The 27947-nt window shown below is 53.0% G+C and overlaps 2 protein-coding genes across 6 annotated transcripts in view; one reads left to right on the forward strand and one right to left on the reverse strand.

Annotated features, from left to right (window-relative positions):
* SMPD3 (sphingomyelin phosphodiesterase 3) overlaps positions 1 to 27947 on the forward strand; it is an 84019-nt gene that overhangs the window by 38351 nt on the left and 17721 nt on the right. The window contains exons 1-3 of one of the 4 annotated variants that reach the window (XM_054511280.2): positions 15162 to 15254; positions 15831 to 15937; positions 17798 to 17863. The gene's annotated coding sequence lies outside the window, so the exon portion shown is untranslated. Of the gene's footprint in view, positions 1 to 15142; positions 15255 to 15648; positions 15938 to 17797; positions 17864 to 27947 lie in introns of those variants that run through there. The other 3 variants (XM_064580700.1, XM_054511281.2, XM_045890852.3) reach the window with 3 other exon arrangements.
* The window catches only part of PRMT7 (protein arginine methyltransferase 7), a 96750-nt gene that overhangs the window by 5156 nt on the left and 63647 nt on the right, over positions 1 to 27947 (reverse strand). For both annotated transcript variants that reach the window (XM_045890854.3, XM_054511277.2), the window contains 6 exons: positions 25099 to 26310; positions 24462 to 24647; positions 17728 to 17948; positions 14818 to 15006; positions 7377 to 7528; positions 82 to 5157 (listed from right to left, as the gene is read on the reverse strand). The gene's annotated coding sequence lies outside the window, so the exon portion shown is untranslated. The remainder of the gene's footprint in view (positions 1 to 81; positions 5158 to 7376; positions 7529 to 14817; positions 15007 to 17727; positions 17949 to 24461; positions 24648 to 25098; positions 26311 to 27947) is intronic.

The raw sequence follows: 27947 nt of genomic DNA on the forward strand, positions 1-27947 counted from the left end.
ACCCCCCAGCTTTCCCCATCCCCCTCTCCCCTGAGCCCTCCCTTCCCAAATAGCACCCATGGAGTCGGCAGTTTGTCATACCCTCACCAGACTTGCTGGGCATTTGTGAGCTCCGGGCACTGAGCTGTGCATCTTCTGAGTGCTGTCTTCAGTCCTCATGAGCTGGTGTTGGGGGGCAGGGGACTGTCTCTCCAGGGTCTTCACGGTGCTTGATTCCCACAGCACTCAGGCAACAGGCAGGACTCGTCTTCATGCCCCACCTCGCACATAGGGTCGGGGAGGTCATGAGGCTCGCCTGAGTGGGGACTAAGCTCAGCCTTCTCTCCCGTGGGTGTAAAACCTCTGTCAAGGACATGAGACTTGGGGGAGAGAGCTGGTGGGCCCTTCAGCAGCCAGGACAGGATAAGAAGCACATAACCACAGTCACAGCAAGCACAGGCTCTGAGCCAGACGCTGTGACAGGACTTTGTGTTGCATTTTATCCTCAGGACACCTTGATCTGGTGTGACTGACATACTATTCAAATCCCCACTTCTGAGAGGAAGAAAAGCAAGGCCCAGAGGGAAAACCTGACTTACCCGCAGCCTCCCAGCTAGGCGGGAGACCCGCTGCTGTGCCCGGAGGCAGCGCCCCTGCTCAGAGCTCCACATTTCAGACGCTCCGGCCCCCAGCACAGACCCAGCATGGCTGGGACAGGAGGGATCCAAACACCCTGCCTTTGCCATGAGCAATGTCTTGCTTGCAGATGCTTCCCCCCTCCTGAGGGCTTGATGTCCAGGCCACGGCCTTCAGCCCTCCCCCACTGCACCCTTCCCCTCTGCCAGCATCTCAGACTTCAGGAGCCTCCAGAGACCCTGCCTGCCTGAGCCCAGGACTTCATTTCTCAGGAAAGTCATTCCCTGCTGGGACCAAAATGAACCCTCTAGGGATTTTTTCAAACAAAATGGTGAAACACAAAGGATCTTTAGAGCAGCACAGGAATCTGCACTGAGTAATTGAGGATGAAAGGCGACTGCAGACCAACTGTAAAATGCAGTGCCTGCTGGAATCCCCCCCCCAAAGCCTGCCGGGAGGACCACTAAAGACCGGTCAGCATTGTTACTGAGGGCCCCTCCCCCTCCAGGCCCCCTCCCACCATCTACCTACTGGCAAGGAGGTGGGGGCTTTGTGAGACCGGACACAAGTCTGCCTAAGCAGAGCCCTTCGGTGAGCACGCCATCATAGGGGCCACGGCAGACCCTTCTAAAATGAAGTCCAATAATACAACTGTATCAACTCTTCTAATGCTTCATAACCTCCCCTCTGCCTCTGGGCAGGTCCATCCAGAATTTCTTCATGGCAAAAGCAGAAAACTGGAAGATTCGATTGTTGTCACTGAGAGTTGCGAAAACGCTCCCACTACGTTGCAAAAGGTGTTTGTCGTTTTACGAATACGTTTCCCATTTTTGGTTTGTGAGCTGTTATTATCCAACTAGCAGCAGACATACCCAGGGGGTGCTGGGAATGGGTCCTTGCCCGCCCGGAGTTCTCAACCCAGGGGAGACAAAGCCACGTTTGAGCTCTTTATGTGCAAAATGTACCAGGTGCTGTCTAGGCAGAGCGGAGAAATCGAACACAGCCTCTTCCTGAGGACAGGCCAGACACGCTGAATGCCTGCATCCTGGTCCGGAGTGACTCATTCAGCAATGAACTGATCAAATCAGAGCTTATTCCAGGTTTCACCCAGATCTTAGTGGGCGTGTCTGTCATTCTTGCCCAAGCTTTGCCTCTCACAAAAAAATGTCAAAATCCATCTTTCCCTTCTAAATGTTTAAAAAATATCCCATTTCCCCAAAAGTTTCCTCTGCCTCTCTTGCTTTTTTTATAAATTCATGACTGATTAGTCAAGAATTGACATAGTTGGTCCATTTCAGTAGTCGAACCTACGTCATTGATTATGTTGCCCTTCTGACCTTGGATTCCAGGAAGCTCAGAGCCAAAAGTAGACCTTGGTCACAGAAGTGAGGATAGCCATTACAGTTAACAAAACTTGTATTCTCTTTTCTTATTGAGTTCTGATTTCCCATTTCAATTTTAATAACCCCACTGTCGTATCTTTTGTTAAAAACCTCTACAAATCCTTTTTTGATAAGAGGAAAGAATAAATGAAGTCAATTTTTAGAAAGGAATCCTCTCAAATATTCTTGCAAGAGAAGTTATTGATCATTTAAACTATCCTTTTCCAAGGAAGATAGCCTTAATTTACGCCTATGAGCAAGGTTCTCTGCACTGCCACGATGCTCAGACATGAATTTGGTAAATTGATGGGGACAGTTCTCATTGCCTATGGTCTGTTTTCCCTTAAGTGCCCTTAGCAACCTATGTGCAAATCAATGTATCTTGCCAAGATACATTTACGGTTAAGCAATAATTATAATGTGCCTGGACCTGCACCTCAAACCTTTCACCTCAAGCAGGATCCATGTCCCTTTGATCTCCTCCTGATCAAGCTTCTGCCCCAGGACAGGCCCTCACACTCCCAATTTCTCTGAGAAGTAATTTGAAGACCACATTAATGAGCAAACAGCCTGGAACACCCATCTGATTTTAGAAGATTCTCTCAGGCGAGCATTAAATCCTCAGTCTCCGCCACCCACCCCCCTGCCCTCATGTGCGGCTGCGACCGACTAGCTGATTGTGTTCTGCAAATGTTTGTAAATTTCAGAGGCCGTGTCTCCTCCTCCGCGCTAGGGTGAGCTTCCACCCGCCCTGAAACTGTGTTTTCTGAGTCTTTTGTGTCTCCTAATGGTGCCTGGAACATTTTGCACATGATAAGGAACTCAAATAAAATGAACAATAAGCGTCCCCAACCAGCTAGAGCTTTTTATGAGGCTCTCAATGAAAACACTGAACCGCATCAACGTCTGATCAAGGCAAACATCTGGAGATGCCAGTGGCAGGCGCCCAATTATGCTGAGGCTGATGAATGGGCATGGAGTTCTTTGGGGCTCGGCAGCATCACTCAGCTGGGCCCGCTGCTACTTAGGCAACAGGCTTCCCCCTCCCGGCATCCCATGCTGGTCTGCAGGGGCTGGGAATGCTTGCAATCCACCGACCAGCCCAAGCGCCCCCAGCCACCCACCACCACGGGTCTGTTGCCCTGTCCCTGAGGAAGAGGAGGGCCAGGTTAAATGCACTTTCCCATTCACTTTTCCATTTCACAGAGAATATCTTATTTTCTCTACAAAAGTCTTAATTATACCATAGGTACCATCAAATGGCACTAAGTGATAACTAGATGTTCAAGAGGTTGACATGTATATTTTTCAAGTAGCTCCGTGATTTATTATCTAATTTAGGTAAATGGCAAATAGTGCTATCATAATAGCCCCCTTTTCTTCTGGTTTCCGCCTCATTGTCTCTGGGTATAGAATAAGAGATGAATCATCAAACGAGCCCCCTGGGAAGAATGACAGGCTGGCTAAGAGCATAGACCCTCACAACACAGCCATGGGGCTGCAGATCCCAGCCTTGCGGCTGACCAAGGGCAAAAGCGGTGACCTCTGAGGCCTTCTCAGACTAGGACTGGGTTGAGAATTGAGTGAGATAAGGCTCGTGGCACTGCGTGTGGCGCTTCGTTGTACCCCAAGCTGCCACGTTCATCTGAGTGTAGCTGGGTTCGCGATGGGAACGGACCATAAGACCTCCCAGACAGAATGATTCCGTTCGTCTCCTTTAATGAAGCCTGGCCAGGTAGCCGGGGCCAGGCAGCTGGCAGGTGTGGGAACCGTGCCGGCCAGGCCAGCAGGACAAGAAGATGCAGGGCAGCCATTGAGTCCTAAGGCTGTGACCCCAAACCCTCATCATAGCGCCTGTCTTGGGGGAAGAAACCTTCCTGCCTGCTCCCAAAAGCTAGAGATTAAACAAATGATAAATCCCCAAAGTTAAAAACCAAACCAGAAGAAGAGGGAAATCCCATTTTCTGAAAGTTACCACATATCTGGCTAAAAGCCAGGTCTACCCCAGCTTGGCCCATAGGGCCCAGCAAGTCTGCACTCGTGTGACTGGGGTGACAGAGAGGAAACTCACAGTTTCCCCGCTTCTAGTGTTGCCAAGAACAGGGTCTCCCACAAGGTTCCAGGTCCCAATCAAGTGCCAGTGACTTTTTGTTTCCAATTTGGGTGGAGAGCTTTCTTTTCTACGTTGTATTCTTGGAAACATCGTTTCTCGCCGTCATGATACCCCCAGGTTCTGTACTGGGCTGAGCTGCAGACACACCAGCTTCCGGGAGCTCGTGCCTCAGTGGCGGGTGGGCCAGGGACACAGGGGACTCCTCTCTTCCTCCTCCTTGAGAGATCCTGACCTGACCCTGCAGTCCTGCTACCAAAAGCCCTTTGCCAGACCCTCCTCGTGCACCACCCCCTGCACACCCATCCTTGCGTTTCCCAAGCTGTGGTCATGAGGATTCCAAGAGAAAACAGAGAAACCAGGCCAGGGCGGGTAACGTGCCCGCCACCCCAGCCATGCTGACTCCTGCCAGCCAGGACTGGTGCTCCCTGCGAAATCAAGTGCATGGGCTTTCCAACAGCTCTGCTCCTCAAAGCCCATGGCCCCTCTGACTCCCGTATAACTCTTCTCTTCTAAGGACGGAGTCTTCCCTCCTCCCTTACAGGAAGATCCAGTGGAGTATTCTCCAGGACGTGATGCCCAGCCCTGGTTTTGAAATGAGCCTGGGGTGAATTACCACACAAGTGATCAGACATCAGCAAATCCGTTCTAATTCACTCCCTTTAAAACTTTTGTTTTCTATACAGGATTAGGTTAAAAAAGAATTTAATCACACCAAATCCACTTCCAAAATGGTTACAAAGCCTAAGATCAAGAGGGATGATCAGAAGAAAAGACTAAACCCCTGGTGTTGAGAATTCAGGTTTGGTACTTAACTGATCAAACCAGCCTTCCTGACCCCGAGGAGCAGCCTTCCTCCAGGCTGGGGGTGCTGTCTTCGGTGTTCTCGAGCACAAATGAAGACAGGCAGAGGTGAGAGGGGGGGAGACCAGTTCTGAGGTGCAGCAAATTGGCCCTGGTGTCTACTGCGAGCCAGGTGCTGTTCTGGGTGTCGCGGATCCAGTAGTGAACAAAACAGACAGGAGCAGTGCCTTCGTGGAGCTTTACCTTCTAGTGGAGGAAGAAAGACAACATGGAAATGCATCCTGGGTTAGATGGTGATACTTTGGAAAGAAACGTGGAGCAGGGTAAGAGCATAGAGGGTGATGGGACGGGGCATTAGTTTGCACATGGTGGTACTGGCTATTCCGAGGGGGTGGCATCTGAGCAGGGACCTGAAGACAGTGAAGAAGGGGGACATCTGCAGGCAGGGTGTGACAGTGGGAGCCATGACCTGGGGCCAGAGGTAGGCGGGCACTGTGTGTGCAGCACCCTGATCCAGCATCTACAAATCCACTCTCCAGCTCATCATCGTACGGGAGCCAAGCCTCCTCACCAGCAAGTCAGCAGAGTGCGTCTCTGCCCGAAGAGCCATTCTTGCCCTTCTCAGCAGCTTCTTGGAAGCCTCCTAACTCAGCACTCATTGGCTTCCCAGGAGAATGATGTTCCAATTTAGGGTTGCCCAATCAGGAAAGGTTCTAGCCAGCCATTGCCTTAAACACTCCGTCGTGGCACCCACGGTGCTACATAACCAATCAGACCATTAGAAGGACCCCCCATATCTGCCACCAGCATAAACCTGTCCACTGACCTCATGAGGGCCCTGCTCTGCAGGGCTCCTACAGCTGGTGTCTAGATGAAAAGCCCGACCGAGTCATGATTCTGGCCTAAAGCTTGTCCACAGACTATGACAAATGTACTCTCCAGAGTCAATCCCAGGCTCAGACCTAGCACCTGCATTCAGCCCCCTTTCTGGAACTGGTACGTCTCACACCATCCCCATTTTCCAGGAGAGAGAAATGAGGTCTACCTGGAGAGGTGGGCTGCCTTATCACTCAGGGTTCAATCAAGGAGGCAGAACCACTGTAAGTGTGATGGAATAAGGAATTTATTATAAGAGTTAGACCTTAGGGACGCCTGGGTGGCTCAGTCGGTTAAGCGTCTGTCTTCAGCTCAGGTCATGATCCCAGCGTCCTGGGATCGGGTCCCACATCAGGCTCCTTGCTTGTCAGAGAGCCTGCTTCTCCCTCTACCTGCTCTGCCTGTGCTCCCCCTGCTTGTGCTCTCTCTTTCTGACAAAAAAATAAATAAAATCTCTTTAGAAAAATAAATAAATAAATAAGAGTTAGACCTTAACAATTGTGAGAGGAGCTAGGGGAGCAAGAGCCCAAGAGGGGACGTGGTGGATCTGAGGACGGTCATTAGCCAGCCCTAGTGTGGGTGAAGGGGTGTGGAGGCTTGCACAGAGGTCTGGAAGGCAGGCCCATATAGCGAAGGGAGGCTGGGGTAGGAGCCTATGGAACATCACTGGCTCTCGGTGCCACTGCCTCTAAGTTTGTGGAAAAGGGTCTGGTGTGGGCCTGGGATTGCTGTTGGTCAACTCAGCTGGCATGTGGGAAGGAGGCCGGGACAGAATGTTCCATCGAATGCAAAAGTGACACATGCAGTCACAATCACCCAAAATTCTGATTATTATTTTAGCCCTATGTGATTCCCAAACCACCAGTCAGAAGAGAGTCTGTCCCACTCAGAGCTGGCCAGAAGTTTGCCATGTACTTGAGCTATGTAGCTGAGAGTTTTCGGATTCTCAGGCACAGAAGGGGCAGGAATAGCCAGCCCCACACACTGGCTATTTGCCCAGGTTCAGTTTTGGACAAGGAGGTATTCCGGGTGTCTGGGCACCTTTGTCAGGACTTGAAGGATGAAGCATAGTGGGATGAGGCTGAGGCATGCATGTGGCCAGTCTGAAAGATGCCCCTGTCTGTGTCTGGAACACATGAGTGAATGTACCTAATAATGGACAGTACTAGAAAAGTTCGTCTCTCCCACTTAACCTTTTTAAAACTATCAGCAAAAGGGTTCCTCTTGTCTGAGTCTAATCCAACCACCACTGTTGTCTAACTCACTGGACCAGCTTCTGTATCTTGACAAATGTTACTTTAGAGCCACCCTATTGAATTAGGAGCTGCTTATATCTGATTTACCCTGTAACAGGGTTAGGTCCATTTCCTAGGATGTAGCAGAAGGGCCTGATGGTCACCAAGCTGATCCATAATTACCTCTTAAAATTATAGTCCAAATGGGTCATGTCAACAAGGTCCCCCAACTAAGGGGGCACCCCAATCGAGCTGGGCAAGATTTGACAAGCAGCACCACAGCAGAACCCACGACACCCTCCCCCAGGGCCACACTGCATGTATTTGAGGGTCCCCCTTCCAGAGGCCACTTGCCAAAGGTGAGAAGTGGGACCAGAAGGCTCTGTGGCAGGGTGGACTGAGAAGAGCTCTGGTTTCAGAGTCCGACGGAGCCGGGTTCCAATCCCACCTCCTCCGTGGTGGTCTTGGGGAGCGCACTTCCCCTCTCTGAGCCTCAGTCGCCTCATCTGTAAAATAGGAACAATAGTAGCTACTCTGTATGCTGTAGTGTGGAGAAGAGTGATGACATCAGGAACTTGGCCTCAGCCCCACAGAGTCAGGAGCTTTGGGCTATCATGGGCATCGCTGACATACCCCATTTGTAATGAGGTGCTTTTCTCTAGACAAGGTTACTACAGAAGCCAGGTCAGTGCCTGGCTGCTGGCTGAGTCCTCAATCAATGAGGTCAGGCGATGAAAAGCTGAGAGTATGGGCAAGAAGCAGCTGATTGGGTGCCAAGGCCTCCAGGAGAATAGGGACCACCACCCATCCCCACATTGTAGTCAGTTGCCTCTGGGGGAGCCTGGGCCTGCAAGGTCCTTCTGTGTGAGTGTCCCCAAGATGGGATGGGTGGCACTTAGCTCTTCCACCCTATGGGACTGGAAGTGATCCCCTCAGTCCCACTCCCCTCCATCCCAGGGACGGGTGACCAGACGTGCAGTGGGGCATCAGGCCAGGGGACAGTGGGAGGAGGATGGCGGCCCCTCCTGCCTAATCCCGCACCTCCACCCTGAACCCTGGGTAGGAGTAGCAGAGGGCCCAAGTCCCCATCTGGGGAAAGCAGGGCCTCCCCCTGCAGCCTAGCCAGGCCTGAGTCTGAATCCTAAAGTGACCTCCCCCACCCCCACCCAGAGGGGCAGTTTTCTTCCTTCACTGTTTGAAAGAGAGTCCCAGAGCCTCAAGGTGTGGGGAGAGGCTCTGTGGCCTGAGGAGGTCTGGAGAGTCTGCTCTCCTCGAGCAGAGCCAACCGCTACAGCCTCCGTGTTTAAAAACGAGTGAATCAACAGAGGCACTGTTCATCAATATTTTAAAAGAGAACTGTAATTAGAGGTTGGTGAACCCCCACAGCCCCTGGCCACGATGTCAAAGGCTTCCTTGACCTGGAGCCGGGAACAGAATGAAAAGCCACCACAGACACGGTCGGCCATGGCGTGTCTGGCCGCAAATCCCGCTTGCCAGGAGCTGCCCACCGAGGCTCATCAAAGATTCTGTGGCCAATAGAAGTAGCATTTCACATGCGTCCACATTCTTTCATTCCTAGGTGGTTTTTCTTTCTAAACTTGGGACTATGGGCGTTCTATTTTAAGAACATTAATTACTGCCCAACTTTCATGTACTAATGTGAACAAAAAAAACCCCAACTTTGAACGGAGGAAAGGAAACAAAAGTAATTTATGGGATAATTTTGTGTTCACATCCCTCAAGGTTGCCTGAGTACATTTGTCTAATGCATTTATTTCTGGTCAAGAGAAGTGAATGGCTAGCTTTTTGGTGGTTTCTGGAGAATGAAGGGAGGGCTGGCCACCTCAGGCCAGGAGCCCTCCTCAGGGCTCAAAGAGATAGTGTCAGGAAGGTAAAAATAGAGTGAGGGATCCAGCACCAGCTTTGACACAGGGTTTTCTCATCCAGGCACTGCCACGTAGGGCCCTCCTTTTCCAGCTATTCTAAGTGAAAAAGGAAAAAAGATTATCTGAGAATTAAATAAAAACAGTGCTATATTTTAGCCACCTTTTCTGCATTCTCCCGCCTTCTCCCAAGTGTTCACTTTGGCTCCTCTTTCCTCACCCAGTCAAAAATGGGATGAGTCCCATGGTTCTGTCCTTGACCCCCCGTTGTCCTCCCCCGTTGTCCTCCCCCCCTGCCCTCATTCACAGCCGTGGCTTCGGCACGGCGTCCACGTGGCCAAAGCTCAGGCATGTTCCAAGCAACTACCTGCCTCTTGGACAGTCCCTCTCCTCTGGCCCCCAACTTCCCAGAATAGGATCTGACATCTCCCTTTGGAGGGGTGCATTTGGGGCACATTCCTCCCTGCAGCTGTCATTCCTCACAGCCTTGTCTATATGCTGGTGGCCAGGACTGTCGGACACGTGACCTGGTCCCAGCCCCCTCAGAGGCAGGGAGGGGAGCAATGGGCGCTCCCTATGGGATTCTCTAATAGTAAACAGGAGGGGAGATTGGGAAGGCTTCCCTCAGGCCAGGGGGCAAGCGGTGGGGGGTTCCAGCGTGAGGGGACAGTGTGAGGAAAGGCCTGCCTTGAAAGAGACCAGGACCGCAGGAGGAGAAAGGAGAGCTCTGGAGACACGAGCCGGGTGGATAAGATTGGCGAGGCATGACACAGGAGAGGAGGATGGACCCAGGGCACGGGTTTTATCTGGGGGGTGTTTTCAGCTGAGAGGGTACTCGGGTTTGCAAATAGAAAGCAGACTCTGGCTTCTGTGTGGAGAATGAATGGTGGAGGCAAGGCTGAAGGACCCAATGAGAGATGATGGCGCTCGGCCAGAGTGTCCCCCTGACACCCGGAGACCCCCAACGAAAGCTCTGCCTGGCTCCTGCTGGCTTACCCCCTCCCAGCACCCCCAGCTCTCTGCCCAGACAGATGTCCGAGAGAACAACCCTCACGCTCAGGTGTAAGGACAAATAGTGGCACCATCCACCTCAAATCCCTCTGGGACACAGGAGGGTGGCAGCAAAGAGGGGAGGGTGATGGCTATCAGCCTTCCCAGACCTCTGGGGGGGTTCCTCCCCTGCCTGTGGGTGCCTTCTGAGCATTAGGGAGCCCTGTGGGGTCAAAACTCAAGCCAGGATGGGGCCGTGGATGAGTCCTACTCCGAGTCTAGGCTCTGCCACTCTAGCTATGTGATTTCAGAGTCTCCCTTTATACAAGGCAGCCTAACTGATGCACTAGTTCAAACGATTGGGAAGTTTTCTCAAAGCTCCTGCTGTACCACCTGGTACATACAGAGGGAATTGGACGCTTTGGTGACCGACACTCTGGCCTGGCTAGAAACCACTGTATTAATCCAACCTCGGCTCCCTGAGGGCCTTTCAGGGTCTGGACTCTGTGCTCAGTGCTCAGGAGGCTCTAGGCTACCAGTCCGATGCCCAGTGGGTGTGCGATTGAAGGATGGGGGCCGGCAGCTGCAGACTTGAGCCGTAGAGGATGGGTGCCAGGTGCACCAACAGGGGGTATTCCAGACACTGGGGACAGCATGTACAAAGGCACGCAGGCGTGAAAGAACATGCAGTGTTCCAGGAAAGATGAAAGCTAGAGGTCGGGGCCATCAGAACCAATCACTGGGAGGGACGGGGAGCACAAATGAGGCAGAGGAAGGCTGGGCCCCATCACCAAAGGTCCCCACACCAGGCTAGGTAGAGGGATTTGTTCTTTGTGCAGAGGGAGATCTGGACGTTTTGGACAGAAGGGGCAGAGTGAACTCAGAGTGGCTCGTGCTGGGGACCTGAGCTGGGATCTGGGCTGGGACCCGAGCATGGTGGACGGCCCACAGGCAGGCAAAGAGTGAGGAGGCCTGAGGAGGGAAGGAAGAGGAGGAGCAGGGACCGGAAATGGACTGCAGAGCTGGGAGTGACTGGCCTTGACTCTGGATGGGACAGGTTGAGGGCTGATGGAAGGGCCAAGGACAGAGCCTCTGCCCACTGACCAACTGATGGGGGCTGGGCCCACTGAGGCTTCCTGGGGACCGAACTCCACCCTCTGCCTTCCCTCCATGGGTTTTAGTCCCCCTCTGTCTTCCTCTCTTCTTTAACTGCAACCAATAGAAAACCAAATGCTTTTTATGTTTCATATAGTTCCTAGTTTTTCATCTAAAAAAAATGAGTAAGTGGAATGTTTTCTATTTTCTTCTCAAATAGAAAAGCAAGGTTACCTGTACATGGTCTCTCATGTGTATGAACGTCTAGATTCTCATTTTCCCTTGGTACATTAAAAAAAAAAAAGAAGAAAGAAAGCCATTTCAGGCATCAGGATGAGATTTGGCAATACCCCTTTGGTGCCCAGCGAGCCCCTCATGCCCTTCCCCCCTCACTGCCCCGCCCCCCCCGAGAGCTTCAGCCTGGGCAGCACATCCCAGGCTCATCATCCAGGGGCTCGAGTAAGACCCAGACATGGCAGCTCATCATCTGTGGGGTCTGCAGATCTTCTCTCCAAGCCAGGGGCAAAACCCCAGGACGATGACATTCTGATAAAGTTTTAAAAAACGATTTCACTTTGCAAGACAAATAGCTAATAAAATAGATTCTTTTTTGGTAACCACCCATACACCAATCAATCTGTCACTCGGAAAACTGTTTCCTGAGAGGTGTGAAATGAGGCCACTGTGGAGTTCTGTGGGAACAGAGAGACCCTGAGAAGCCTTCCACTCCCAGATTACACTTGCCACCCCAAAACAGGGAAGCTATCTGATTCAGAGCACAGGAAATACACATCCGATTAGTTGCTCAATCAATACCAACTTTTGAAAGACCAGCAGGAGGTGGCTGTCCCACTGTTTACATGCAGCCTGCCCACACTGTCACGTGTCTCTTGCCTCTGTCTCTTTCCAATTCCATCCCTATTGGGAAATAATTTTAAGTAGGTGTTCCCCACCTGAGGGGCTTGTAGAGTGAGTCACACCAAGGGGGCCTCTTCTGTGCCACAGACTTTCAAGTAAGAACTTAAAACAAAGGGTCATTTCAACACCACCAACAGAAGTCAAAAGGAGAAGCCTTGGTCATAAGACACGACCCCTCTGTGCACTGAGGGCACCATCAGAATATGGAGACCCTCACCCCCTGCATGTTCTCTTTGTGTCTCTGCTTGGCTGCTACTTGCTTTTTCTACCTTTTTTCCCCTTAGCTCTAATTCTCTCAGTGCTTTAAAAAAAAAAAAAAAAGTCTATTATATTGTACATAGAACACAGTTTAAACCTTTTTTGGAACAAGATGGAATAAATCTTAGTTAACCAGAACCTCCCTCAAAGCAGCTCTAAGTGCAGAATTCTGCTGTACCAGACCTATAGGAGCAGTGGGCTCCCACAGAACTGCAGCATCTGCACACAGGGGGCCTTCAATACATGTCACCTTGTTTGCTTTTTAAATGATGGAATCTGAAAGGCCCCAGGAAGATGAACTGGGTAATAACTACTATGAAAGAAATGTGACAAAAACCAATATTAACAGGAACAGATCAGAACCCCCACTCACCCTACCCCCCGCCAAAAAACCTGTAATTCCATGGTGGAAACTATAAAAGAATTGAAACACGTCCAGAAGTAGAAGTCGGGATAACTGAAACAATAGAGCAAAAAAAGAGGTGCTGTTGAGGGTAAAGTAAGACATCAAACCAGAAATGCAGACAAAGAAGACAATCAGAGGTACAAATAAACCCTTTTGGAAATGAGAGACAGTGTCACAGCCCTAGAGTAGGTGAGAGAAAGATAAACAGGGTGAGGCACACGATGAGGGAAATGTCAGCAAAGAAACAATACAAGAAAAATTTCGAGAGATGAAAAAAACAGCTCAGCCTAGAAATAAAGAACGCACACTGTGCCTTTCAAGTTTAACTCCGAGAGAACGAAATCAGCATTTGCTAGTTACAATTTGGAATGATAAATGATCTGGCAAGCTGAAGGGAAATATGTTCTTTTTTTTTTTTTTTTCCTTAAGATTTTTATTTATTTATTTGACAGAGATAGAGAGCACAAGTAGGCAGAGAGGCAGGCAGAGGGAGAGGGAGAAGCAGACTCTCCAGTGAGCAGGGAGCCTGACGCGGGGCTCGATCCCAGGACCCTGGGTTCATGACCTGAGCCGAAGGCAGACGCTTAACCGACTGAGCCACCCAGGCGCCCCGGGAAATATGTTCTTTTGAAATTAGATAAGAATGACAAGAGGACTGGCATCACAAATAGTGAAGACAAGATGAATCTCAGGAAGAAATGTGCCATTCGAACCACACCTGAGTGCCCTAACCACATGGCAGTTATGCTCCTAAGTAAGACTCGCTCTAAGTAGTAGAAAACAGACTCATTAAAAAAATGGGGGGGAATTTGTACACAATTGTACTTAAAAAGAGAGAGGGAATGTCTGACTTTTTACAAAAATATGAAAGACAAAATCTGATATAACAAGACACTGGAATTAGAATGGATTAGTTGAAAAAGAAAGAGTAAGTGATCTGACAAAATTCAGCCACTCCTAAGATTTAACCTACACTCTAATAATTCCCAAATCCTGCTCCAGCCGAGACTTCTCTGCTGAGTTGTGGGTCGGAATATCCCACTGCCACCTGGACACATCCATGCAAATGTCCCTCCACACCACAACCCTCCCTTAACCCACCCCACCCCTGGCCAGTGAGCGACTTTAGGCCCCATTCAGTTGCCTAAACTGGAGGTCCTTTTCCACACTCCCCATGCTCAATCCCATCCACTTGTGTTAGTCTGCTGGGCCTGCCATAACAAAAGATCAGACCGGGTGGCTTAACCAACAGAAATGCATTTTCTCCCAATTCTGGAGGCCAGAAGCCCAAGATCAAGGTTCTGGCTGATTGGGTCTCTGGTAAGAGCTCTCTTCCTGGCTTTGCAGTCCTCACATGGCCTTTCCTGATGCATGTATAAAGCCATGGGAGTCTCAGATGTCTTTTTTAAAAGGACACTAATCCAATTGGATCATGGTCTCACCCTTACGACTTCATTTCACCTTAATTACTTCCTTAGAGGCCCCATCTCAAATACAGCCACATTGGGGGTTAAGGCTATAATATATGCATTTAGTGGGGGGAAGGTCCTTTCACCAGCCATCCCTAGCAGTGACTTTGAGATACTTCTGTACCCCGCCAATAAGGTCTCAACCAAATGCACACACAGGCCTCTGAGTATGCCTGTCCAGCCATGCCTCCCCCTTTGCCTTGGTATTGGAGATTTAGGGGTAACTCCTTCCCCAGAGTTCAGTCAAGACCTTTCCCCAAGGCCAGCAACTGCTTCTCACCCTCACCCCAAGGGGCTTCCAGCAACCCAACCTAGTCTCAGGTCTGCATGACGTCTGACCCTGACACTCAGCTACAGGGCTCTGTGACTTTACGTACGTTTCTAAACATCTCTGGCCTTGAACCTTGTTGACGGTACCTGGCCCCTGCATTCCAATGTGGATAAATAAATCAACCTTCTAGGTGCCAGGCCCTTTGCACACATTATTTCTGGACCTATGAAGTCAGAAAGAAAGTAGAAACTGGGGCGTCTGGGTGGCTCAGTCGTTAAGCATCTGCCTTCGGCTCAGTTCATGATCCCAGGGTCCTGGGATCGAGCCCTGCATCGGACTCTCTGCTAGGCAGGAAGCCTGCTTCTCCCTCTCCCACTCCCCCCTGCTTGTGTTCCCTCTCTTGCTGTCTCTCTGTCAAATAAATAAATAAAATCTTTTAAAAAGAAAAGAAAAGAAAGTAGAAACTGAGGCTTGGGGAGATGCCCTGCCTGAGGCCACTACTTACTGGTTTAGGGAGCAGGTCCATCTAGCTCCACAGCTGGTTCTGCTGACTGGGCTGTGTCTCTGGGGAAGTAGAGGCATCCAGGAACCTGGACCAAGCATCCAGGGACATGGTGTCACTTAGAGCTGCACGTCCATCAGAGGTCACCCCAGGTGCTGGTCTGCGGTCTCTGGGCCTGTGGGCTTGAGGCTCCTGGTGGACAAGCAGGCAGGCGTGCTCAGGACCACTGCTGGATCTGTAGACACTGCTTTGCTGTGCTGGGTAAACAGCCCACTTTCCATGCCCGCCCCCCAGGCCCGCCCTGCCCTACTGCCTATTTAAGCAAGAGGCCCTGACTCCACTTGGCCCAGGCACCACCAGCTTCCGGAGCTAGGAGAGCAGCCCTGCAGGCCTCGCTCACTTGGGGATGAAAGGTCCTTCTGTTTCACCATTTCCTACCGGTGCGTTTTGAATGATGATGCTGAGCTGGGTTGTAGCGGGAGCTGATTCTGCTGGCCTATGAGTGTATTGAGATGTGTAGCAGGCCCGAGGGAGGCTCTGATTGAATTTTTCCCATTTCTAATCCCTGACTTGATGTGATCTTATTTTCAAAGAGGGAGAAAGCCTGTAGTTTGTGAAAGGACAGAGGAGAGCATATTTCAAAACAATGTCTGGCTGAGAATATCAATGATCTAATGAGTTTTTCTTTTGAGGAAAAAAAAAAGTCCTGTAATTTCAAGGTTGTAGAGATCCCATTTCCTCTCAGGAACCCCTCCCTAAATAGTCAGTTCCTGTCATTTAATTCTATCTTGAAAAAAATGTGCAGAGAATTTTTTAGAAGAGTTTGGTGGGGGAGAGAGGTTGTGAAGCTGGAGGGGGACAGTTTGGGGAAGGTCTGAGGACAAAGGGCCTCCTTGAGAAAGTTCTCATTGAGAGATGAGGAGTGAGCTCCTCCCCACTCCAGGGTGGTGGGGCCTGAGAGTCACATAGGCTGGGATGGCTCAGGAGAGGCCTGCCTCCTTCATATCCACTTCTAGATGTTTGTCAGCCTGTGGCCTAGGGTCAGGTCGGCCCATGAAGACGGTGAAGGACAGAGGTGCATGCAGGTCATCAGCCAACGAGGGTGAAGAGGCAGACATCCCAGGTACAGGGGACAGGACCTCCCCTGGAGGCCAGAACAGCAGGCCCCCTCTGACCTCCTGGCAGGTTGGACTCCCCAGGCTATGGGTGGGGAAGGATGCCTATCCAGTGGTTAACTCAGAGGAAACAAGTTAGGGTGTCCACGTGGAAAAAGGGTCCCCAGGGGAACACAGATCCTAGGGACTGTGGCTTCCTTCTTCCCACCCTAATGTGGCAACATCAAATACCCATGCTAATTTGGTCCTGGTCACAGCTGCGCAAGACACTGGAGTGACCCCCTGCGTGACGGGGAAGGGGGCAACTGAGGCTCAGATGGATAGCAGACCTAGGCGTCGAGCACGGGTCTCCCTGGTGCTTCTCTATGGGGATTCCTAAGCAAGAGAGAGCCAGTTATTTGCCAAGTGAAGAAACAACATCTTTGGCTTGTGGACCGAGGGCCTGGGACTTAAATTTCAGATTCCTCTGAAACACAGTTTAAGTGATTTGCAAAGTAAGTGTATATAAATGATGGGAGCTGGTCCAGGGGAGAGCACTGGGGAGTAACCGTTGCCTCGACATGTGATGGTAGTGAAGAGGGTCCTGGCAGTAGGACTGGCTTGAAAAGGTGGAGGGCCAAGGAGCACTGCACAGAGCCCGGCGGGTGTTGAATTTCCCGGGCCTGAGGCCAAGAGGCTGGGCCTCGAGCCAAGGATAAGGCGCCTGGGTGGCTCAGTCGTTAAGCGTCTGCCTTCAGCTCAGGTCATGATCCCAGGGTCCTGGGATCGAGTCCCACATCGGGCTCCCTGCTCAGCGGGAAGCCTGCCTCTCCCACTCCCCCTGCTTGTGTTCCCTCTCTCGCTGTGTCTCTGTCAAATAAATAAATAAAATCTTTAAAAAAAAAAAAAAGGATAGGGTGGGAAAGTCGAGAGCGGGACTTGAGGCTGGAAGGCTGGACTAAAGAGCTGAAGGAGCCCCTGAAGCCAGGGGGCACGGCCAGAGAGCCCCACGGGTCCTGTCCCGGGAGAGGTCAATACTCGAGGCCAGGGGCCGGGTTAGAAGGGGAAGGCAGGGCCAGAGAGCGAGACTCAGCCTACCAACCCCAGTGTGGGGGTGTGTCTGGCGCTGCTGAGGTTCGGACTGAGTCAGCAAGGGATGCAGGGAGCTGGTAGCATTGTGTCCAAGGCGTCTGCTCACACCAGTGTCCTCCCTACCATCCCCTAAGTAGACCCCATTGAGGTCACGAAGTGTCTCTGCTGAGTGTCCCCTAGGCAGCCTACCTTCACTTTTATCTGTTGTGAAAGCCCCCTATTTCTTTCTCTCAATGCGGCTTCCTCCTCCCCACCCTTCCCTGACCCCAGTCGGGGTGGCAGTGGTCCATCTTCTATGGCCTGGGTTCAGCTCTCTCCCACCCCCACGTATCTTGGCGAGGCTGAGATTACACAAAGCTCCTGGGGGAAAGCTCTAATTGTTCTAGCTTCGCCTATCAGATCAAACCCAGGCAGGCCCCGAGGCTGGAGCTCTGAATTCGCCTCTCTCCGCTCCCCACCTCACACAACCTCAGCCTGGCCCGGGTCCAGCTGTCCATGTGGAGCTCTCATCCCTCCCACCCGTCAGGCAGAGACCTCCCCACCTGTCAACCCTCCTAGCCCCCCAGGCCTGTGCAGGTTTGTTGCACAAACCTCTGCCCCCACCCCCTCTGGCTGCACTTCCCCGTCCACAGGGACAGCAGGTTCCACACCCTCTCCTTGGCAACGTGGAGGGTGTGGCGCTGCCCCTGGTGCAGGTGGGGCCCCTTGGTCTTTGAACCTGGCTCACCTGTTCTGGGCGGCTGGGCGGCTGTAGGTTGGGTTCTGGACACCTCTGTGAACCGCTCATGTCCTTTCAGGTCCTGACTGCGGTGGTGCCCCCTCTTCAGACGAAGATCAAGAGGGTCCCAGCGGCCCCTCCTCAGGTAAGACAGCGGCTTCTGGAGGGGGAGTGGCGCTGAAGGCCTCCCCTCATAGGCGAATTATTCATGTTTTATATGTAGAGGGGCTCTGTGAAATTGTTTAAGAAAAGGTTCTGCTGTTTGGTTAAAAAGCTTGGAAACACAGCTCTGGGGGGCGTCTGTGCCTACCCAGAACTCCCTCTGGTGGAGAGCAAGGCCCGGGGAGGGGTTGTGTCTCCCCGACCCAAATCTTTGGAGAAAATACAAATTCTTCAATACATAGGGGAGACTTGAGGCAGCACTTCATGAAGTGAAGGAATACAATTTAAGTACCTTGGGAAATGTAACCAGATATCATTACCCACTAAACTGTTAAAAAAATTTTTTTTAATCACTTAAAACCCAGAGCTGGTAAGGATGCTATGAAACAAGCACTGTCAAACAACTGGTGGAAAGCAATTTGGGCAGGGGGGTTGCTGACACTTGTCGGTCATCAGAGGTTCCTCTTATCTGCCTACTATGTGCCCGACATGGCTAGAGTCAGGTGATAGGATAAAACCCTGAGTGCTTGCAGGGGGATGCGGGCCTCGGAGTTGGAACACGAAACCTGCATTCTCTGGGACTGGAGGCGGGCGGGGGGGGGGGGGGGCGGAGGGCGGGTGTGAGGAGCTCCGAGGCTGCTGGGGCCAACGACAAGAGCAGGGCCCAGGTCTGCAAAGACAATCCATAAGGCCACCTATGACCCTTGCTTCCTTTGCTTTGAGGAATGGAATTTGTCACCATTGCTCAGCCTCCTGTCTCAGTTCTGCTTCTAGCTTAGTAAATCTGAAGCTGTGGGGGGGCTGGTCTCCCTTCTGGTGTGCAGACTGCAACCATGGGCAATAAATGTACAGAAACCACCAGCTGTTGAGAGAAATGACCTGTTTCAGCCAGGTCAAAAGTCCTCCCGTTATCTCTGGGGCCATAGACTAGGCGACTGGCTGGGGCTTGGTGAAGAGATGTCACTGTGACTTTTGAACCCTGAGCCCCCTGCTGAGGCCTCATCCCAGCACACAGATGAGGGCTACGAGGGAACAGCCCCAGCAAAGGCAGGGAGGCCTGGAAGGGTATGGTGGGGAACTGCACAAGGGGCCCTGGGACTTCAGAAGTAGGAGATGATGCAGAGCCATCCTGGAGATCAGGATGCTGGGCCTAGTGTGCCCTTCCCTGCCAGGTGCTTGGGCATCCTCCTGGGGTCAGCAGGGGCCACTGAAGAGTTTAACATGGGAGTAGTATGGTCTACTATGTAGCTTAAAAAGATTCCAGTAGCTGCCATGTGGACCATGCCAGGAGGGGAGGCCAGGTGCTGGGAGACAGGTGGTGGCTGGGCAGTATCTAGCTGGGACAGTGTGATGCCTGAGCTGGCTGTAACCGTGGGAATGGATAGGAGGCGTTAAGGAGGCAGAACCGAGGGCTTGTGGGAAGAGGCAGGGTACGGAGGATGTCCAGAGCCTCGGGAACTACTCAGGAGACAGAGCTGGGGGCAGTGGACAAAGAAGTCAGCTATCAGGAGAGACACCTGAGAACAGATGACCCTGAGGGATCAACCAAGGGAGGAGAGAAGAGGCAGAGGAAGGTCAGGGTGGGCAGGGGAGGAGGGGACAACCAAGGACTCAGAGAAGCAGCAGCCCCAGGGGCAGAAAGGGAACCAGAAGGATGGTGGCCCAGGACCAAGGGTAGAGGGCGGCAGGATAGATGAGGATCACGCAGCCGAAGCCTCCTGTTGGGCCTATTTTTAAAGCAAAATCAGGTTGAAACTGCATAGACTCTTTTCTCATTGGTGCTGAACTCTGTTCTGGCAATTTTCTCTCCAAAACTTTACCAGAAAGCCTGGTGATACCCCCTGTCCACATTCTGTCTAGCAGTGAGGGGGTGCAGGAAGCCTCAAGCTGGGGGGCGCTGCTTGGACCCTCAGCCAGCCAGAGGGTCCCTCAGCCCTCCCAGGGTGCAGGACACAGGCCCGGCCATCGAGGCGGGGCTCCCCCTGCTCTGAGCAGAAGGATTACTTGAGGCTAGGCTGATGTGCGTGGTGTAGGTGGGAAGCTACTCAGACATTCTAAGCATTTAAGTTAAACAAGCCCAGCTCAAGACAAACTGTCAGTGAATGTGTTGGATCCTCCTTTCAGGCCCATTTTCCACAGCTGCTCCTCCCTGGCGTCTCCTCGCTGGCCTCCTGGGACCCGGTGGGTCATTGTGGTCAGGGCGTGGCCTGCCAGGCAGGACTTCCTGAGTGGCTCTGCCTCCCTCAGGCCTGCTCTCAGCCCTCCCGGACTCTCTACTTCATCTCCCTCCCTTGCTCACTGCTCGCTCCACCCACCACCTACCCCCTTCCTGTCTCCTTGCCCTCCAGGAGGACACCCGCACACTAAAATATACACACCTAGAAAGCAAAGGCTCTGCCCCCAGAAATTCCTGGGACCTTGCTGCAAAATACCCCAAACAGTCACAGTGCTGCATCTGACTCATAGGAGCTGGATGCCAGCCGCCCCCAGCCTCCTAGCCTTCCCCCCTCGCCAGCCTGAGCATGCACCCCTCAGCCAGCACAACCTGGCAGTGTCTGACACCCAGCCATTAAGCACAGGCTGTTGCGTCCATCTCGATCTGCACCACCTCAGTGCACTCTTGACACTCCCTCCTGCCTTGTCCTCTATGGGCCTGGCTTGGTCCCTGGAACCAACCCTGTATACCGATCCTTGGCCGAAATTTCCAGTGCACTCACTTCCCCATGTCTGTGGATTTACTTTGCTACTTCTATCACTAGCAGTGGCCCCTTCTCTGAGCAGAAATGGCTTCCACTAAAAACGAAAAGATTCAGGCTCAGCTCCCCGGATGCGTCGTGGTCCTGTGTGGGAATCAGCTGTTCAGTACATACACTGAGGAGATGGAAAGGAGTGAGCCCCTGACCTAGTCTGGATTTAGGGCAGAGGAACATCATCATTGACATGTAAAATGAAGATCTTTCTTGAAGAGAGTCAGGTCTGGGGAGTCAATCAAGCTATACACCTGGGAAACTGAGGGCTGTTGATCAGTAAGGCTTGTTTTTGGTAAATGGATTAAAGAAATCAGAAGCCTGGGGTCCCTGGGTGGTGTAGTTGGTTAAGCATCCTACTCTTGATTTCGATCTCACAGTTGTGAGATCGAGCGCTGCATCAGCCTCTGTGCTCAGCTTGGAGTCTGCTTGGGATTCTCTCTCCCTCTGCCCCTCCCACTCATGCTCTCTCTCTCAAGTAAATGAAAGAAAGAAAGAAAGAGAAAGAAAAGAAAGAAAGAAATCCGAAGCCTTCCTCTATTGGTCAGGCTGGGATGGGTTATGCTGTGGCTTACAATCAGTTTTTTTCTTGCTCATATGACATGTGGGGAGCAGGGTTAGCTGGGGCCCTGCTCCTTGCGTCCTCACCTTGGGACCCAGGCTGATGGAGCAACCACCATCATGAATACTACAGGTAGATGTGCCAAAGGGAGAGAACTCTAGAAGGTCTCACACCTGCTGTTAAGGACTCTGGCCCAGCAGTGACACATACCACTTACACTCACAGCTAGTGGTCAGACCAAGCTGGTCACATGATTCTACCCGGCCACAAGGGGACCTGGAAGTGCAATCCTGCCTCGTGCCTGGGGGGCCAGAGGAAGTAAGGCGAGGGTCCTATCCTAGGCTTGGAGGCAGAGGTAGAGACAAAAAGGGAAATGTCTACCCAGATGTTCACAAAGATGAAGTGTGCTTAGCTTTTATCCCTGGATGGAGACGAGTCCCTGTCTATACCGGCATGTCTATACCAGCAATCTGGGGGGACACAGCCTCCCTGACCAGCGCCAAGGGTTCTTGTTTCCCTTTTCAGAAGTGCAGGATTTGACAGCCAAGAACAGGTGTAGTGACAGCTACCACTACCGGAGGGGCAGGGGTGAGTGGGAGCCCAGAACCACAGAAGACCCTAGGAAGGCAAGTTTGGTGGCAGCAATGGGCAGGAACTTGAGGAACTATAGATCCCCATGATCTCTCCCCCACTGGCCTTTGCTGGGGACAAATGACTCATTCACCATCTTATGCAAATGAAGCTCCCCATCTCACTCCCAGGGGAAGCAGGCTCCAGCAGTCCCCTCTAAGTTATACACTCTGGAGCAGGCTCTGAAATCCCATGGGCAGGTCAGAGGCCTCCGGAAGCAAGCAGTCCTTGGTTTAGCCTGAGGCGGGGGGGGGGGGTCTCTTCTTTCAGGGGGGAGTGAGTTCTTGCTGGTTCTCTCAGAGCCAAGGGCTCATGCGGTACGGTGTGCAAGGGAGGACCCGAGGAGAGCCTCCGAGAGGGCCCGGGACAAGGGTGAATGAGATCCAGCCCCTGTCCAGAAGGCCCCGCCCTCAGGTCCAGCTGCCCAGGGCCGCGGGGAGGCTTAGTGAGATGCTGAGGCCTGATCTTATTTACTCACTCACACCGATCTGCTTTTTAATCTCTGCATAAATTCTCCTCCAGGACTCGGTTTGTTAAATGTTCTTTGCACAGAAAACTTGAGGCTGAAATGTGAAATGATTCCCTCCAGAAGAATTTTAGCAAGTCTGTTCTGTTTTAGGAAGGTTTGTTGTCTTCATCTGTGTTCTCTGGGGCCTTGAAATGCCTACACACCACTCAGTCGGCCAATCCATTCCGGGAGGAAATGCTGTACTTGAAATGCAGCTGAACACTGGGTCTGCAGAAATCCTACCATTTGTGTGGACTTGTATTTAAAGTTCTACTCCCACAGAAAGTATGTTGTCATTTCTTCTTAAGCAAAGGATGTTCTGAGCCTTGTTCAGCTCATGAACCATTAACATCAGCCGGGAAGCAGGGACTTTGCAGGGACAGCAGCCTCTGCAGCAGAGCCCGAGAAAAGTGAGATCCCTCCTGGTCTCCATCCCCGGGGAGGGCAGGCACCACAGAGCTTGCCTGAGGCAGGTGATGTGACCTGCTGGGGAGTGCCAGGACCCCCTGCTCAAACGCGTGTGTGAGGACCAGCTCAGGCACAGACCTCAGCACGTGGGCAGGCTCAGAGCACTTGGGGCGGGAGGCCTATGCCGGGCTAGCTGCTTGGTGGTGGGCCCGTGGCCTCCTGATTTGGACCTTGCTTAAGGACGTCAAAGCCGCCTCTTTGGTAGTTCCGACTGCCTGCTCCAGTCCTGCCTGGGAGCTGCCCTCAGTGCCCAAAAGGAGGGGACACTGGAACAGAGTGATCTTAGATCCGATTTGCATCATGGAGGCAGCCCTCTCCCCAGTATCCCCCTACCCTGGGCTCAGCGTCCATGAGAGCACAGGACTGGCAGGAGCCCTGTGGGCTTCAGCTTCCAGCGGACCCAGGCAAACAGATATGGCTGCAGGAGGGTTCTTGAGTGTAATACAGGGCACGTGGGAATGAGAGACGCCGCCACTCAGGATGGCTCAGGTGGGGATTTAGGTTCCAGACGCCATCCAGCCTTCTCCTCAGTGGGCCCCTTTCTGGTCACCATGGATGATTCTGGAATGGCAGACGGGAGAGGGGAGGGTGGCCAGATCTTCAAACTCAGCCCCATCCTGTGATGGAGCCCATGGTCTCAGGGCGACTGTCCCCCTGTCACCGCAGCACAAGGTCTTACGCCCAGGAGGACTGTTGTTTGAACTATTAAATTGATTCGAGCACTCCTGGCACATATACCTCTAATGTGGCTTGAGGTTTGCTTTCCAGTCATGCAAGAATCCGCTTCATCTGGGCTTTCTGAGTTCTGACATGGAAATGCCTAGGCTGGCTGATTGAAGGAGCGCTACGGAGCTACTTGCAGCCTGTTCCTATTCTCAGAAACCACATGACACATTAATAGCTCCCATGGAAAGTGTCTCTTTGAAAATTTTATGGCCCCTTTGCCTGCATCTGGTTTCTGCAGAAGCCTATGACTTGGGCTCACAAGCAGCCCCCAGCAGACAGTCCTGCCCGGAGATGGAGGCCCCTGCCCCCCCTGCACCATCCTCACCCCTTGTTTGGGAGAGCGGGGCACCCTCCTTGTCAAGCAACCAACCACACAAGGAGCAAACTTTGAGGGCTCCAGCTGTGTCTCGAGGGTCCTCTGCAGCAAGGAAATTAACAGTCATAATAGTGACAAAGATATTACTAGAGATGTGGCGGGTGCCCTGCTAAGTGTTGCGCATACCCTGAGATTGTGTGTGTGTGTGTGTGTGTGTGTGTGTGTGTGTGTGTGTGAGAGAGAGAGAGAGAGAGAGAGAGAGAGAGACGGAGATTTGTATGCATAACAGATGAGCAAACTACAGCGCATTGAAGCAGCTTGTCCAATATCCAGCAGGAGCACCCAGACCTGGCACGTCTGACACCAAGTTTGTGCTAGCTCCTGAGGGACGCTCAAATCATGTGGGCACACACCTCAGGCACAGGGCCTTCAGGGACTCAGGAGAAAGGCCCCCTGTGCCCAGTGGGCAGGCCAGGGGCGAAGTTCGCCCAGGAGACAAACTGTTAAGAATGGAGTTTTAGGAAGATCGGGTCACTGGTATATATTAGATAGGATCCCTTTGGTGGCAAGTGACAGAAATGCAACTTTGACCAGAGCAAAGAAAAGGGTAATTTGCTAACTCACGAATGAGAAAGTCTGGGGGTTGTGCTGTCTTCAGGCACGGGGAAACTGGAGCTCAAAGTGCCACCAGGACTCTCTCCTTCTAGCCCTAAGGTCTGTTTTCCTCTGAATTCGATTCACTCTCAAGGAAGGCTCCAGAAGCTTCAGGCTCTTAATGCTTCCAGCTCAGAGAAAATGCAGGCCTCTTTCCTGAGGGGTCCAGTAAGAGCACCAGTGAGAGCTAGCTTGGGTCTTATGACCACTCACCTTGGGGTCAGGGGGCTGTGGTGTCAGTTGACCTAGTGTGGCTCCCTGCTCTCCCCTTGGAGGAGGGGTGCAGCGGGCTAGGACTTGGGCCTGTGCTGGTGCCAGAGACTTCATCAGGCGCTCCCAGGCTGCTGGTGGGGGCCCGACGTGCAGAGAGCCAGGCACCTGATTAGAGGGACGGCTGGGGGGCATGCAGAGCAGGGAGGGTATGGGAGGGATGGCGGAGCTGGGGAGGGCCTCAGAGAGAAGGGGGCAGGTGCTCTGGATGTGGAAGGGTCAGTGGGCATTCACCTGGCACGCCTAGGTCACTGGGAGTTGCTGCTGCACACGTGTTCATGCCAGACCCCAGACCCCATTTCTGTGGCTTTCAGGGATTAGCCTGGGTTTGTCTGACCTGCAGCACTTAGAAAGGCATCCTCTTCAGTCTTTCTTTTTGTCCTCCCAGTGATGAGTTGACTCCAAGTTTCAGCAGCTCAGAGCTCCCCGTTGCTATGCCAACCCCCGGGGCAGCAGGCATCCAGGCAGAAATGGGCCGGCCCAATCTCGGCGCCGCCGGTGGATGCGAGCACATTCCGGTAATTGGATTGGAGCAATCCTTTCAGTCTTTCCTGCAGAAACCTGGGGTTTGGACCAGTGCCTGTTTAGACATGAGCCTGTGGACACAAAGAGGATGGGAGAAGGTCCCTCTGTTCCAGGATTCCCAGCCCTGCTGCTGGGATGAGAGAGGGTTCAGCAGGCATGAGGACCAGAGGGAAGGGCTATGATGGAGGGACAGGTCCCATCCTGCCCCCAACCTGGGGCAACTCCCAACCCTCCTCAACTTCCTCAAAGTTCTCCAAAGCTCAGAGATCCCTCCAGATGGTTCAAGCTTCCTTGGGGCCAGCGCTTGCCTTGGCCAGCAGAACTAGGCTGGCTTGCTTGCTTTCCTACTGCAGGAGAAATTCAAATTCAAAGTCAGCATTCACCCAGAACCGTTTGTGATTCTCTGTGCAGCAGGTCTGGTGTAGCAGTGTGCCTGCCAGGTCCGTTTCCCGGGGAGATGGGACATGGGATGGCTGTCCTGGGGCCAGGGTCACTTGGTATCCAGTAGTAGAGAGCCTGTCCATTGCAGCTTACCCAAGGAGGCTGCTGGGGACCTCCCCGCCATCTTCAACACCAAATAGGACAGGCCTGGACAGGCTCTATTCCTGCGACGCCCTCCCCAAGGGATAGCAGATCAGCCAGTCCCCCAGCCCTCAGGGAGGTGTATGGGGAGGAGGTTTGGCTTAGCTCAGGCCTTGGAGTCGTCCAAGTCTCCCCTTCCGGTGCTGTGGTGGCTGCAGGTCAGGTCCCCACAGATACCAGTAACCCACAGGAGCAACTCTGGTGTGGAGCTTCTCTCTGTCAACACCCCATACCTGCCCAGGAGTCACCGGCCTATGACCTCCCAGGCCAGCCTGTGACCACCTCTTCCTCTCCCATCTGGACTTACGGTTGTCTGGCCCCCAAGCCTCCCGGGCAAGTTCCCCTCCTGGCCGGACCAGCCTGCGAACCGATCTGCTCCCTCTGTCTGTCATGGCTTTGCAGCCCAGGCTCCTTGTCACGGTCGGGCCCAGTCCAGTCCTCGCTGTAGGGGAAGGAACACGTTAGTGAAGGCCGGCACTTCCAGCCTGAATGGTGTGGATGGGTCTCTGAGGATCTGAAGGTACTGCAGGTCAGTGAGGAGCCTAGAGGGCTGGTGGGTGGGCTCCGGCTGCCCCCAGCACCGTGCACAGAACCAGCCTGTCCCCTCTTTAAAATCCACCGAATCCACAGGTCAGGGTGTGAGCAGCCAGGACACACAGGAGTCAACCTCAGCTGAGGCGTGGTCAGGGAGGTCCTACAAGGAAGAGGAGGGGAGGTAGGGAAGGATAAAGCCTCACAATTAGCCCTGGGAGGCTGGTATTGCTACCCCCATGTCAGAGATAACGAGATAGGCTCAGCGAGCCTGTCCCCGAGCCCAAGCTGAGCAGTGAGCAGTGCAGCTGGGAGTGAGGCAGCAAGCCTGAGGTTGACTCCCAGGAGCCTTCCCTTGGGGCACTGGGTAGCCCCCCATACTGATCCTAGGGCTCAGGAGTGACCACGAGGACCTGAGGGTGTCTGGGACGCAAGCTCAGCTCTGGAGACCATGACCTTGGGGCAGGGGAGGAGGATCGGGCATCCCGAGCAACCGGGAAGCCCCACACCAGGACTTACAATGGGGAGAAACCCAGGAGTGATTGTTACTTTAAAATAGGAAACTGAAAGCGCAATCCAGCGTATGGGCTTGAGTGACTACCGCTCAGCACGTATGTCACCCTCATCAGAGATGCCATGGTGGGCTTGGCTTGGTAAAGAAGCCAGCTCCGGGACAGGAAAGCGGAGAGCTGGGGCATGGAGGGGTGGGGGAAGGCATTCCTTGGCGGAAGCAGAGCCTGGACCCCGCCACCCACTATGTCCTGCCCCGCGAGGGGTCGGGGGCGAGACAAAGGCTGAGGGGTGCAGACTGGGTGCCTGTGCTGCATCCCGCTCAGCCACCGCCTTCCCCCCGCTCCCCCAGGACTCTAAGGCTTGCCGAGAAGTTCCCAGCATCTGGTGTTCAGCTCCCACTCCCCTCTTTCATGGGGAAAGTGTAGATCAGACTAATTAATGTGTTGTTGTTTGTTTACCCTCCTTTCATTTCACTGAGACAAAATAATTAACCACAGAGCTTTAGAAACTGGCTCCATCGGTAGCAAACCCTTTTGTGTCAACTGTGTTAGCAGCCCCTGGGCACAGATGCAGGGACTGCCTGCAGAGCAGGTGGGCGGCACCCAGAGGCCCCTTCTGCCCCGGGTGCTGAGGGGTGGTGAGCGGGGGAGGGGGCTGGACGGGGGACCCAGGTAGCCATGAAGAGCTGGGAGGCTCAGAGCTGCCCCATCTCAGAGGAATGTGGTGGGCCCCCTGGGCTGCCAGCCACCTCAAGCCCACTGATGCCTGAATGGAGACCAAATACATTCCTGTGACCAGCCCCAGGGGAGGCAGAAAGAACAAGGCCTGGCCGCTCACTGCTGCTGCAGGCGGGGCTGGGGGGAACTTGCCCAGAAGGGTTTCTGGGGCCCCAACATAAGTGAGGTGGACACAGGGCAGCTGAAGAGGGGACCGGGCCCTACTAAGAGCTCTGTCCCAGCTGGTGGCAGATCCCCACCCTGCCTGGCCAGTGCTAGGGATGAGCCACAGGGGAGAACAGAAGGTTTGGGAATTTTT

This window comes from Mirounga angustirostris, unplaced genomic scaffold (assembly GCF_029215605.1).
Source record: "Mirounga angustirostris isolate CCGP_5_RB_7025 unplaced genomic scaffold, mMirAng1.0.hap1 SCAF_16, whole genome shotgun sequence".
Lineage (NCBI taxonomy): Eukaryota > Metazoa > Chordata > Mammalia > Carnivora > Phocidae > Mirounga > Mirounga angustirostris.